Here is a 12,232-nt window from a genome sequence, read left to right on the forward strand (position 1 = left end):
CAAACTGCTAATTACATATAGGATGGATAAACAATAAGGTTCTACTGTATAGCACAGGAAACTATATTCAGTATCCTGTGACAAACCATAATGGAAAAGAATATGAAAAAAAATGTATATATATGTATAACTGAGTCACTTTGCTATACAGAAGAAATTAACACAACATTGTAAGTCAACTCTACTTCAATAAAATCTGAAAAAAAGAACATCTGTAACTAATTGTAATAAATAAAAATCCAAGAGACCATTAATAAGCTCGTCTGCCACCACTGTACATGACTATTAGACCAACCCCTCACCCAAGGCTCACAAAAGATGCTAAAATCGCTAGATACAGAATATCCTGAAGGATGGAATATTTGTATGATACCAAAGTATTGCCCCCACAGATTACTGTACTTGATGATCGTAAGAGGAAAGAATATACTTTTACAATGGAAAGATAGAGCAAACACCACTTTATTTATTTTTTAAATTTATTTATTTATTTTTGGCTGTGTTGGGTCTTCCTTGCTGCACGTGGGCTTTCTCTAGTTGTGGTGAGCAGGGACTACTCTTTGTTATGGTGCACGTGCTTCTCATTGCGGTGGCTTCTCTTGCTGCGAAGCACAGGCCCCAGAGCGCAGGGGCTCCAGTAGTTGTGGCGTGCGGGCTCAGTGATTGTGGCCCATGGGCTCTAGAGCACAGGCTCAGTAGTTGTAGTGCACGGGCTTAGTTGCTCCGCAGCATGTGGGATCTTTCTGGACCAGGGCTCGAACCCATGTCCCCTGCATTGGCAGGCGAATTCTTAACCGCTGCACCACCAGGGAAGTCTGCAAACACCACTTTAAACTTCATAAAACTTAGATCACTAATAGTGATGTCATATATCTCCCACAGTATGCAACATGAAATATAACATCACCTATGAAGTATTCTTGCCAAAACTTTTTAACGTGCATAATCAAGCCTTTAAATTATAACTTCCACCGTGCAAGATATACACGGAACAGAGGAACAAGTTAAGCAAAAGCACAAAGAAATAATTAGGTAACTAGAAAACAGGCCATTCTGATAAAGAAGATGTGGCATATATATATACAATGGAATATTACTCAGCCATAAAAAGAAATGAAATTGAGTTATTTGTAGGGAGGTGGATGGACCTAGAGTCTGTCATACAGAGTGAAGTAAGTCAGAAAGAGAAAAACAAATACCGTATGCTAACACATATATATGGAATCTTAAAAAAAAAAGGTTCTGAAGAACCTAGGGGCAGGACAGGAATAAAGACACAGACATAGAGAATGGACTTGAGGACATGGGCAGGGTAAGCTGGGACGAAGTGAGAGAGTGGCATGGACATATACACTACCAAACGTAAAATAGACAGTGAGTGGGAAGCAGCCGCATAGCACAGGGAGATCAGCTCGGTGCTTTGTGACTACCTAGAGGGGTGGGATAGGGAGGGTGGGAGGGAGACGCAAGAGGGAGGAAATATAGGGATATATGTATATGTATAGCTGATTCACTTTGTTATAAAGCAGAAATTAACACACCATTGTAAAGCAATTATACTCCAATAAAGATGTTAAAAAAAAAAAACAGGCCATTCTATAAGATAATGATCTAGTCTCGTCAAAGAAATTTCAATATCATAAGAAAAAGGAGCGGTATAAGAAACTTTTCTAGATTAAAAGAAACTAAAAAGATAATCAAATGCATGCAAAAATCTTGACTGAATTCTGGTTTGGAAAACTGAAAATTTTAGTAGTCTGAATACTAAATATTATTAGGAAATTACTGTTATTTTTCTTAGGTGTTGGTAATGGCACTGTGGTGATACAGAGAATATTTTCTTAGGAGATATATGCTCAAGTGTTATGAGGTAAAAGTCAAAATAGTCGCAATTTTCAAAAGGTTCAGTTAAAGTATATACACACACATACACATAGAAAACGATACAGCAAATGTGGATGGCATACTGTTAACTTATTTTTTTAACTTTATTTATTTTTTTATACAGCAGGTTCTTATGGTGGCTGACTTATCAATGCTCTTTGGTATATTCTTTCAACTTTTCAACACTTTTTTTTTTTGGCCGCACCGTGCAGCATGCGGGATCTCAGTTCCCCAACCAGCTATCGAACCCATGGGAGAATGGAGTCTTAACCACTGTATGGCCAGTGATGTCCCTCAACATCTTCTAAGTATTTTCATTATTTGAAAAAGTGGGGTGGGGGGGGATTTCCCTGGTGGTGCAGTGGATAAGACTCCACGCTCCCAATGCAGGGGGCCCAGGTTTGATCCCTAGTCAGTGAACTAGATCCCACATGCCTACCGCAACTAAGAGTTCGCATGCCACAACTAAGGAGCCCGCCTGCTGCAACTAAAGGAGCCCACATGCCACAACTAAGGAGCTGGTGAGCCTCAACTAAGGAGCCAGTGAGCCGCAACTAAGGAGACCGCCTGCCACAACTAAGACCCAGTGCAACCAAATAAATATTTTCTTTTTTTAAAGAAGGAGGGGGAAGGCAGGAAGAGAACTAAAATAAGGTAGAGTTGCAAAAGAAGGTAAGGAAAAAATACGATCTCAAGATCATTTATAAACTGATATCCACATAGTTATCTGAAGAACTTTCTCCCTTATAGTAAAATAAATAAATAAATAAAAATTTCGGGAATTCCCTGGCAGTCCAGTGGTTAAGACTCCACGATTCCACTGCTGGGGACCTAGGTTCAATCCCTGGTCGGGGAACTAACATCCCGCCAGCCACGCGGCAAAGCCAAAAAAATAAAATAAAGTAACTGTCTTTAAAAAAAAAAAAAAATCCAGAGACTACTCAGCCCACTATCATCTAATCAATATAGGTAAACAGATCTCAAATACTTACACACTACAGACAGCAATAGTAGTACAATCTGTCAATGATTTAAGGAATGTTTGTCATTGGCAAACAGAACATTTTGTTGTACCTCACACTGAATCAAAATACATTCTAACATCCATTAATCTGATATACTAAGACATCAAGAGAAGCACTTCTTTAGAGCCTTTTTGAATTGAAAACTATGATCACACTTGAAAGACAGCTAGCAGACTATCCTTCTAAGATTGACTTCTACTGGCAACAAACTTTGATGGCCATTTATTTATGCCACACAATGAAATTCTTTAAATTCTTGATCTCATATTTAAACATAACAAGAAATAGACATATTCAAGGAGGAAAATGAAGACTTCTTAAGTATCTACTACGTGCTTGGTGCTTTATTTACATAAACTGTTTTAACTCATGATAATCTTGTGAGATGAACATTCTTGAAGCTCAGAAATGTTAAGTGACTTGCCCACAAATGACAGCTCATAAGGGATGAGGCTGGAAATTGAATCGAGGTCTGTTGAAAATCCAGGTTTAAAAGTCTATAGTATTCTTTCCATTTAATTGGCCTTAACAAATTTAATACTTACAGACAGAAAACTCCATCTAAGGAAAAACTATGTTTAAAAGAATTCCTTCATACTCAAAGAGCCACATAATCTTAAAGTTTAAGAAAAATCAAAACTGAGAAAAAGAATAAGCATGCTCTAAAATTATTGCTAGTTGCAAAAAAAACTCAATTCTTAGCAAGCCAGCTGTCTATGACACAGGACAGCTAGTCCTTTCCTCACTGTACATGTAAAATTATACTCCAGTTGCCCGTTGGATGACCCCATTGCCAAAATATGCTAGCAACATAATTCACATTAAAACCCAGAGGCTAAACACCATTTGGAAAGTGCTTTACATGTTTACTATACCCATCTCAAGCATGATCCCCACTCAAAACAGGCTATTTTAAGCAAATATTCTTTGGTCTGTCATATTCTTTTCCACTACTCTAAAATATTAAACTTAAAAACAAGAAAATCTACCTAAATACAAACATCCCATAACTGAATATTAAAATATGATGTGATTTTGAATTTATCTATTGCACGAAAGTATGCCAAAATTGTACTAATATAAATTACGTATGTTCTTTCCATAGGATCAAAATTCTAATATCTATGTCTCTTGTATGTCTAAAGATACACACAAAATATGTAGAGAAATCTACGTTAAAGAGTTTTCCCACTTAAAATTAAATCCTCTTTGAACTGGACTAGCAACCAGAAGAGGGCATAAGGTGGCCTGTGTGGTTGTATTGATAGTAATATCCTGTATCGTGCTTGATGTAGGTGTTGTTTACATTTGTGTATTCATTCTGTGAAAATTTATTGAGCTGCACATTTATGATCTGTGCACTTTTTTATATATAATTTATAATAAGCATATTCTTTTTAAAAAATCCTCAATCTAAAAACATGCCTTACTATATTGTACTGATACCAAAGAAGCTACAGCCCAGTGAAGAAAATAGACAAGCTATTAGGAATTTCATTAGAGGGCTGTGACAGAAGCAAGCACTACATACTATAGGAGTGGCACCTAACTTAACCTGGAGGAAGTAAAGGAAGGCTTCCCAAAGATACACCTCGTCTGAGTCCTGAAGATCAGATAGCAGATTGTTAAGCAGAGAAAGGTGGAAGGGAAAGGCGGGAAAGGGAACACAGAGTGCAAAGACCTAAGTTCAATGAGTGGATCAAAGAATTTAAGGAAGAGAGCAAGGAAGGAAAGCCTAAAGAAGAGTCAGATCACGAAGGATCTCACACACATGCCAAGCTACCGTTTAAGCTTTATCCTGAAAGCAATGGGAAAGCACTGAAGATCTTTCAACAGAAAGGATATGATTAGATTTGTATTTGTACTGTGTCAATCATGGTGCCTGCCATGTTTGCAACCCCATTTTGTGGGAAAGTTAGCCTACACACTGCCCCATGTTTTTCACCATTATGATCCTGCCCCATACCCACATGCACAAATAAACACACAGCCAACACTAAATGGCCAGGAGTAGTCACATGACCCAAGTACACAGGCTTGCTAGCAGCCCATGATTACAGAGCTGAGCCAAACAGATTGTTTCTTGGGAATTCAAACCAGAAAATCTTAGGAAAAAGTCAGCAACAGAAGCTCAAGTTAAAAAGACAGTAGCCAATATACATTACCAAATGTAAAACAGATAGCTAGTGGGAAGCAGCCGCATAGCACAGGGAGATCAGCTTGGTGCTGTGTGACTAGCTAGAAGGGTGGGATAGGGTGGGTGGGAGGGAGGGAGACGCAAGAGGGAAGAGATATGGGGATATATGTATATGTATAGCTGATTCACTTTGTTATACAGCAGAAACTAACACACCATTGTAAAGCAATTATACTCCAATAAAGATGTTAAAAAAGAAAAAAGACAGTAGTCAGGAGGTAAGATGTTGGCATGGGAGTGACACGGTAGTTATAAGGAGGAAGAAATCAGAAATAAATGGAAGCCATAAGATTGGGTGGGGGAGGAGATTAGAGAGAAAAAATAATACAAAACGAAATAGAAAAAGTAGCTAAGACAAGTTAACAGTAGAGCACTAGAGTAAAATCTGTCTTTTCCCGCTTCTAGTTTTATTTAATTATTTTTAAAATTTATTTATTTTTGGCTGTGTTGGGTCTTCAGTGCTGTGCGCAGGCTTTCTCTAGTTGCGGTGAGCAGGGGCTACTCTTCGTTGCGGTGCACGGGCTTTTCACCACGGTGGCTTCTCTTGTTGCAGAGCACAGGCTCTAAGCACGCGGGCTTCAGTAGTTGTGGCACACGGGCTCTGCAGTGCAGGCTCAGTAGTCATGGCACACGGGCTTAGTTGCTCCACGGCATGTGGGATCTTCCTGGACCAGGGATTGAACCTGTGTCCCCTGCATTGGCAGGCAGATTCTTATCCACTGCCCCACCAGGGAAGCCCTCTAGTTTTATTTTTAAGCTCCTGTTCTTCCTGAGACCAAGCTGTTTAACTTTTCCTGGGTTCCCTTGTGCATGTTTTCTTTCCATAAGCACTCCACTACTTAAGGTAACTTGAGTCTCTTCGTTGCAACTGAAATAGCCTAACTAAAAGAGCATTTTAGAACACTTACTCTGGCAAAAGTGGACAGAATGAACTAGAGGGTACGGCAAAACAAGAGGCAGATGAAGACAAGAAGACCAAAAGACATTCGGGGTTAAAACAGAGACAACATGGGGCTTCCCTGGTGGTGCAGTGATTGAGAATCTGCCTGCTAATGCAGGGGACACGGGTTCGAGCCCTGGTCTGGGAGGATCCCACATGCCACGGAGCAACTAGGCCCATGAGCCACAACTACTGAGCCTGCGCGTCTGGAGCCTGTGCTCCGCAACAAGAGAGGCCCGCGTACCGCGATGAAGAGTGGCCCCCACTTGCCACAACTAGAGAAAGCCCTCGCACAGAAACAAAGACCCAACACAGCAAAAATAAATAAATAAACTCCTACCCCCAACATTTAAAAAAAAAAAAACAGAGACAACAAAAAAATAGCAATCAGGAATGATCTGAAATATCATGAGGAAGACTGTGCCGGACTTTGTGATGTTGGTAGTTTGGTACAGAGTGCAGTGGAGGATGATTCCCAGATTCCTAAAGGCTTCATGAGGAGGAGAGAGTAGTACCGTTCATCAAGACAATCAAAAGAAAAAATTGTGTTGCAGTTTGTCTCCTTCTACCCCCACCTTTTTGGAGGGAAGAGAGGCAAAGAAGAGTTTTATTTTGTACATGTGTTAAGTGCTTGTGAAATATGAATCCCAGTGGAGATGTCCATTAGAAGTGATTTACAAGGATCCAGAGTAAAGGCAAGAGCTCTACACTGCAGCTCTGGACTTAGGAATAAATACAGTAAGTCATGTTATGTTTTAAAAACGTGACTGAAAAATCTTTGACTAATCTTTATTACTAATATAACTAGAAATCATACAAACCAAAAAACTTAATATTCTTGGCAAACCACATTTTCCAAGCTCCTATACTTCTCTATAAACAGTGAAGATTGAACAAACTTTTACAATAGTATAATCTAAATGATTAGAAAAAAATGGGATTTATGTTGCTAATTTCTACTGAGGTTTTACCTTTTTAATAATCTAAGTTTACTCCATTTCCCTCAGTACTATATACCACTCAGGGAAAACACTGTTAAAAAGTCTTGTCAGACAGTGAACCTATTGATGTTTAAACTACAACAAGATTTTTTAGAGAACTTAATCACATAATTTACTAGCTTTGACATTCAACTCTACCTATACTGTAAATGTTGGATTTCTATCCTACAATCTCTTCTCCTCTCAGTACACCTTTTGCACCCAAATCTATTACTATCAACACAGAACTTGATAATGAGCTTAAGCCACAAATCCAGTTGCCTCCTGGCCATCTACATCTGATAGAAGTATAATCACCCAAACTCAACATGCCACAAATTGAATTCCCCTTTCTTGACAAAAATAAAAATTCCACTCCTCCCTCATATGGATCCCCACCTCAGTGAAAGGCACAAGCTAGAAACCTAGATCTTATCCTCTATGAACCCTCACCCTAATCTCAAATCCAATGAAATCACCAAATCCTGTCTACTCTCAAAACCCAAATGAAGACTGTACCATCATCATTTACCCTCCTGACACATTTAGTCTACCTTTCAATCCACCCTCCTCAAAGCAGAGTGATCTTTTAAAAATGCAAATCTTATCATTTCAGTCCCCTTCTTTAAATCCTTCAGTAACTTCCTGACAAACATTATGATCTCTATCAAAGCCAGTCACTCCATGGAAGCTTAGAGATTCAATGAGAAATTTACTTTACTTATATGCTTTTTTGTAGGTTCACAAAACAATCATCATGAAATTTTTCAAATCCTGAAAATTACTTAAAACATACAAAACATATGATACATTTAAAAGAAAAGCATGCAGCACTGTTTATAAAAACAAAGACTGAAAATAACCTCAAGATCACCAGGATGGAATACTATCCACCCAGTAAATGAGGCACTTCCAAATGTACTATTGTTGAATGAACTCTAGGATCTATTATTAAAGGGGGGGTGGTATATCCATAGTATACAGTATGCAAGGATTTGTCTGTGGAGTGTTTTAAAAATATAAATGTATAGACTTGTATGCTAGAAATATCACAGGAAGGACACAAAGATGGAAACAGTGGTTGCGTCTGAGGGAAAACGCGTGGTTAGAGGATAAGAAGGGGGAAAAGAAACTTTTTACTGCATATTCTTTTGAACCTTTTGACTTTTATACTATGTGTAGTTATGACCTATAATTTTAATATGATTTTCTCCCTCCTCAGTTCCACACACACAAAATAAAAATTTTAAAGTACTGACTACAAAAACCTCTCTATACTTCATCCCTATACCAATGATAAAATTATGCACTGATCATCTGGTGTAAAATTACCTTTCCTTCTTGACAGCTAAGTAGTTCAACAAACTACATTTTATTCAATATTTTACTATTGAGAAGGCTGTTGGTAATGACATCGGTGAACACTGCATGATAATTGTACTTGCTCCTTGGAAAAGCAAGACAGTAGCACCAGGTAGAAGAATTTTATTATTAAACTGACATTAAAGTCTTCAGGGATTAAGGAAAGCTACAAATCTTACTTTTCCAGCAAATTCGCAAACAGCAAATCCAAAAAACAAAGCACCCTGGTATCCTTCAAAAACAGTGCAAAAGATTTGTAAAAATCTAGGAAAGTGAAGCAAATGATACCACATGGAGACACAGTTATATTCATTAGTGTTATGTGCTTTGATCCTTACAGATGTCCCTAAAATGTCACGATCTGGACTACCTCACAGGTTCTACAGAAGAGACAAGATGAGAAGCAGGCTGTGAGACCTTACAACAGCACACACCCCCTGCCCGGGGTTTCCATGCTCTTCCTTCTTCCTCTACAGCCACCAGACTAAACCCTCCAAACAAGGGTGTCAGTTGGTCCCCTTAAGCCCCACCGGAGGGAACACACTAGGCTACGCAAACACCCCTTCAGGATTTCATGGCAAAGCCCTTCCAACCAAAAAAAGGATCACGAGCGGGGAGAAAGATAATCAGATCTGCCTAAGGACAAGAGGTCTGGGGGAGAGGCTACAGTAGGAGTTGGGGGGAGAGGCCGCTGTTGATGGTGTCTAAAGAGGGGCTGACTGACACCAGATCTCTTGGGAGGTAAGAGCATCACGAAGCAGACTATCTGAAAGCCGAGTTGGGTAGGGGAAGAGCTAGTCGGCTAGGCGGTGAGCGAGCTGGGCGGGGGAGGAGAGAAGAGAGGTGGGCACGATGGATCTGCCCTGGAACTGGGGGTAGCAAGGGGTTAGGGGGTGGCAGTAACTGGGTCTGAGGAACAGTGACAAACCCGGGTCAGCTCACGGGAGGACGTGACAGAATCTCGAGGCCCCATTAAGCGTCCTAAGAGAGTCTGAAGGAGGTTCCAGTACGGTGTGCTGGAGTGGGGGGCCCGTGACAGAACCCCTAGAAAGGTTGGAGGGCCGGAATGGTGTCTGGTCAATGGAAGATACGATGGGTGGGGTCTACGGGGGACCCGGGGCAGCGATCGGGTGTCAGGGAGGCTGCGGGGCAGACCCGCTCGCGGGGCGTCTCCGCCGGGGCGGGGCGGAGAGGCCCCGCAAAAGCTAAAGAGAGAGACTGAGACGTGGGCCGGGCCGGGCCGCAGGGCCGCTGGGCGGCTTGGGCGGGTCTTACCTCGGGCTCCGCCGCTGTGGCCACCGCAGCCCCCTCCTCTTCGGCGGAAGCCGCCTGCCAGCCTCAGCCGCAGGGTCAGGCCGGAGGAGACAGCAGAGGCCGAGACCACCGAGGGTCGGAGGGTTTGGGGAGGGTGGGCCCAGCTGCCTTAGGGTCCGGGCGAGCGGCCGCCGCGCATCCCCCGCCCTGTCAGAGAGACTCCGCCCGGCCTGGGCAGGCACATCCCCCGCCGCACCCGCCCAGAGAGCACGCGTTGGACCGCCGCCTCAACCGCTGTCGCCCCCTATGCCGGTGCCGCCGGTGCCTCCTCCGCCGCCTCTCGGCGTCCTGGCTGGACTCTCAGCAGCCACAGCCAACCGCCGCCCCGAACCCGTCCGCTCCGGCCCGCGCGCCCCCGACCCCGCGCACAAGGCCCCGCCCCGCGCGACTCCTCGGCTGCAGACGAGCAGGCGCGCGCACTTACCTCCCACGCCCCCTACCGCCGGCCGAAGCTGGCCCAGCCGCCCGGCCCCGCCCCCGCCCCCGCACGTGACGCCGCCCGAGAGTACCGCATGCGCTTGCGCGGACACGCCCCATTTCATCCGTCCCGGGCGGCCCCGCCCAAACTTTTCTTCCTCACCTTACGGCAGAGCTGGGAACTCTGCCTTAGATTCTCTCTCTACTAAAGAGGAATGTCGCAATGTTGGGGTAGAAAACTCAGGGTTTGCGACCGTAGCTTTCGTTTTCCGGCCAATAGAGAGCCGCCTGAAGGCTGGTTGGGGTGGTGAGGTCCGAGGCAGGTAAGAAGCCTGCTCCCCACTTGGGTTTGCTGGTCGGTGTGTCTGGGCCGGGGACCGCTTTACCGCCCACGCAGATCTAGGGTATCCTTGCCCCCTCCCCAGTTTTGGCGCAGGGTTCTCAGCTCCACCCCGTTAGCCCTCCCCACCCCGTTTCCACACACACGCCCTCCCCCTCATTTCCCCGCCCCAGACCTCCGTTTCCTAGCCTTTCTTTCCATTCATTACTCAGTTTTTTCACTGAGTGGTTTCCAGGAGTTAGACTCCAGAAAGTCAGAAGCAAATGAAACAGGCTCAGCTTTCTGAAGCGCTCTGTTATGTCGAGACGATGAGAGAATCCGCAGTGGTAGTAAATTTATAATAGAAAAAAAAAAAACAACACAGGATACTCTGAACCTGATTGTATAGAAGGACTTGAGGAAACCCTTTCCAAGGTGACCTTTGGGTCACTCAATTTGTGTTAAAAGGCTAGTGAGCAGAAGCTGGTCAAAGAAATATGAGAGGAGACAGAAGCAGAGGGAATGACGAGTACAAAATCATATGCCAGTACTGGCTGGAAGAGTAAAAAGTCATAGAACATAGCTGGTAAAAACCATACAGGTGTAGGCTACCCTTTAAAGAAACATCGTTGTAAAGTGATGAGATGAGGGGCAAGTGTGTGGGCCGCAACAGTGTGTTCTTTTAAGATGGGAAACTCTTAGGCATAAAAGTGTACCATGGAACCGAGAAGTAGACAATTTATGGATGAGAATAGCTAATTTACAGAACCAAGAACACTAGTGGAACTCAATCTTGTATGCACATTAGAGTCACCTGGGAAGCTTTTTAAAAATAAAACCAATGCAGTTGCTCCATCTGAGGCCAATTAAACAAACTCGGGAATCAGTGTTTCATTTTTAAAAACTCCTGAGGTGACTGATGCTGTGGGTTGAGAACCACTAAACTAGAGCAAAGGAAAGGATGGGAAGTAGGGGAAGGCAGAAGGTTGATAGAGTTGACTCTGTAACATTAAGATGGGAGTCATTTGATGAGAGAGAGTTAGAGATGGAATGGGACGCTTGGTCAGAGTGATGATAGTTTTGAATAACTGCTCTGGGAAATGGGAGAAGTCGTCACTCCTGCCTTTCCCTTCAGCACATTTCCATCCTTCAGTCTTAATCAGATCCACCTCAGTTACTGCTCTCTTTCCCCTCCCTTTCCCCTCCATCCAAGATTTATCAGCTGGGGATCCAGCCTTAGAGCTCAAGGGCCTCCTCATTTCTATCCCCAAAAAGATCAGAGCTAGGCGAATTTATGAGATTCAGAGGCTAACTTCACTCCCCTAGAGATTATTACTACACACAGTGCCTTGCCAATTTAGAATCTGTCTTTTATATTCGTTTCATTGATCATTTACGTTAGGTATGAGAAAGATTAAAGATTCAGCCGTATTAGGACCTCGTAGTATTAGGGAAAACAGACCTTTAAAAGAATTCACCTGGCAGGCAGAGAAGGTCTGGGTAAGGCAAAGCCCAGGCCAGTGCATGGCTACTGTCTATTAACTAGGGTTAATTCAAAAACCTATCTGCCACCAGATAAGAGAGAGTCACTATTGTCTGGTATGACTAGAGTTTAGTATGAAAAGTAGGGGTGGGACAGAGATAAAGATGATAAAGTGGGTGTGAACAGTTAATGAGGAGCCTTGAATTCCATGCTAAAGTGTTCAGATTATATACTATAAGCAATTAATAGGTATAAATAACAAAGGTAAAAATAAAATAACCTCTTTTATGTCATGGACCACTTTGGCAGCC

At 42.8% G+C, this 12,232-nt stretch overlaps 2 protein-coding genes across 19 annotated transcripts in view; one reads left to right on the top strand and one right to left on the bottom strand.

Annotated features, from left to right (window-relative positions):
• Window positions 1–10,048, bottom strand: part of MYO9A (myosin IXA) — a 268,571-nt gene extending 258,523 nt beyond the window's left edge. For 5 of the 10 annotated variants that reach the window (XM_033851931.2, XM_033851933.2, XM_033851934.2 and 2 more), the window contains exon 1: window positions 9,664–10,043. The gene's annotated coding sequence lies outside the window, so the exon portion shown is untranslated. Of the gene's footprint in view, window positions 1–9,663 lie in introns of all 10 variants that reach the window. The other 5 variants (XM_019949170.3, XM_019949149.3, XM_073801201.1 and 2 more) reach the window with 3 other exon arrangements.
• A 269-nt stretch (window positions 10,049–10,317) lies between these two features.
• SENP8 (SUMO peptidase family member, NEDD8 specific) overlaps window positions 10,318–12,232 on the top strand; it is a 69,219-nt gene continuing 67,304 nt past the window's right edge. For 7 of the 9 annotated variants that reach the window (XR_012330199.1, XR_012330200.1, XR_004525231.2 and 4 more), the window contains exon 1: window positions 10,318–10,442. The gene's annotated coding sequence lies outside the window, so the exon portion shown is untranslated. The remainder of the gene's footprint in view (window positions 10,443–12,232) is intronic. The other 2 variants (XR_012330204.1, XR_012330202.1) reach the window with 2 other exon arrangements.

Source organism: Tursiops truncatus, chromosome 2 (assembly GCF_011762595.2).
Source record: "Tursiops truncatus isolate mTurTru1 chromosome 2, mTurTru1.mat.Y, whole genome shotgun sequence".
NCBI lineage: Eukaryota > Metazoa > Chordata > Mammalia > Artiodactyla > Delphinidae > Tursiops > Tursiops truncatus.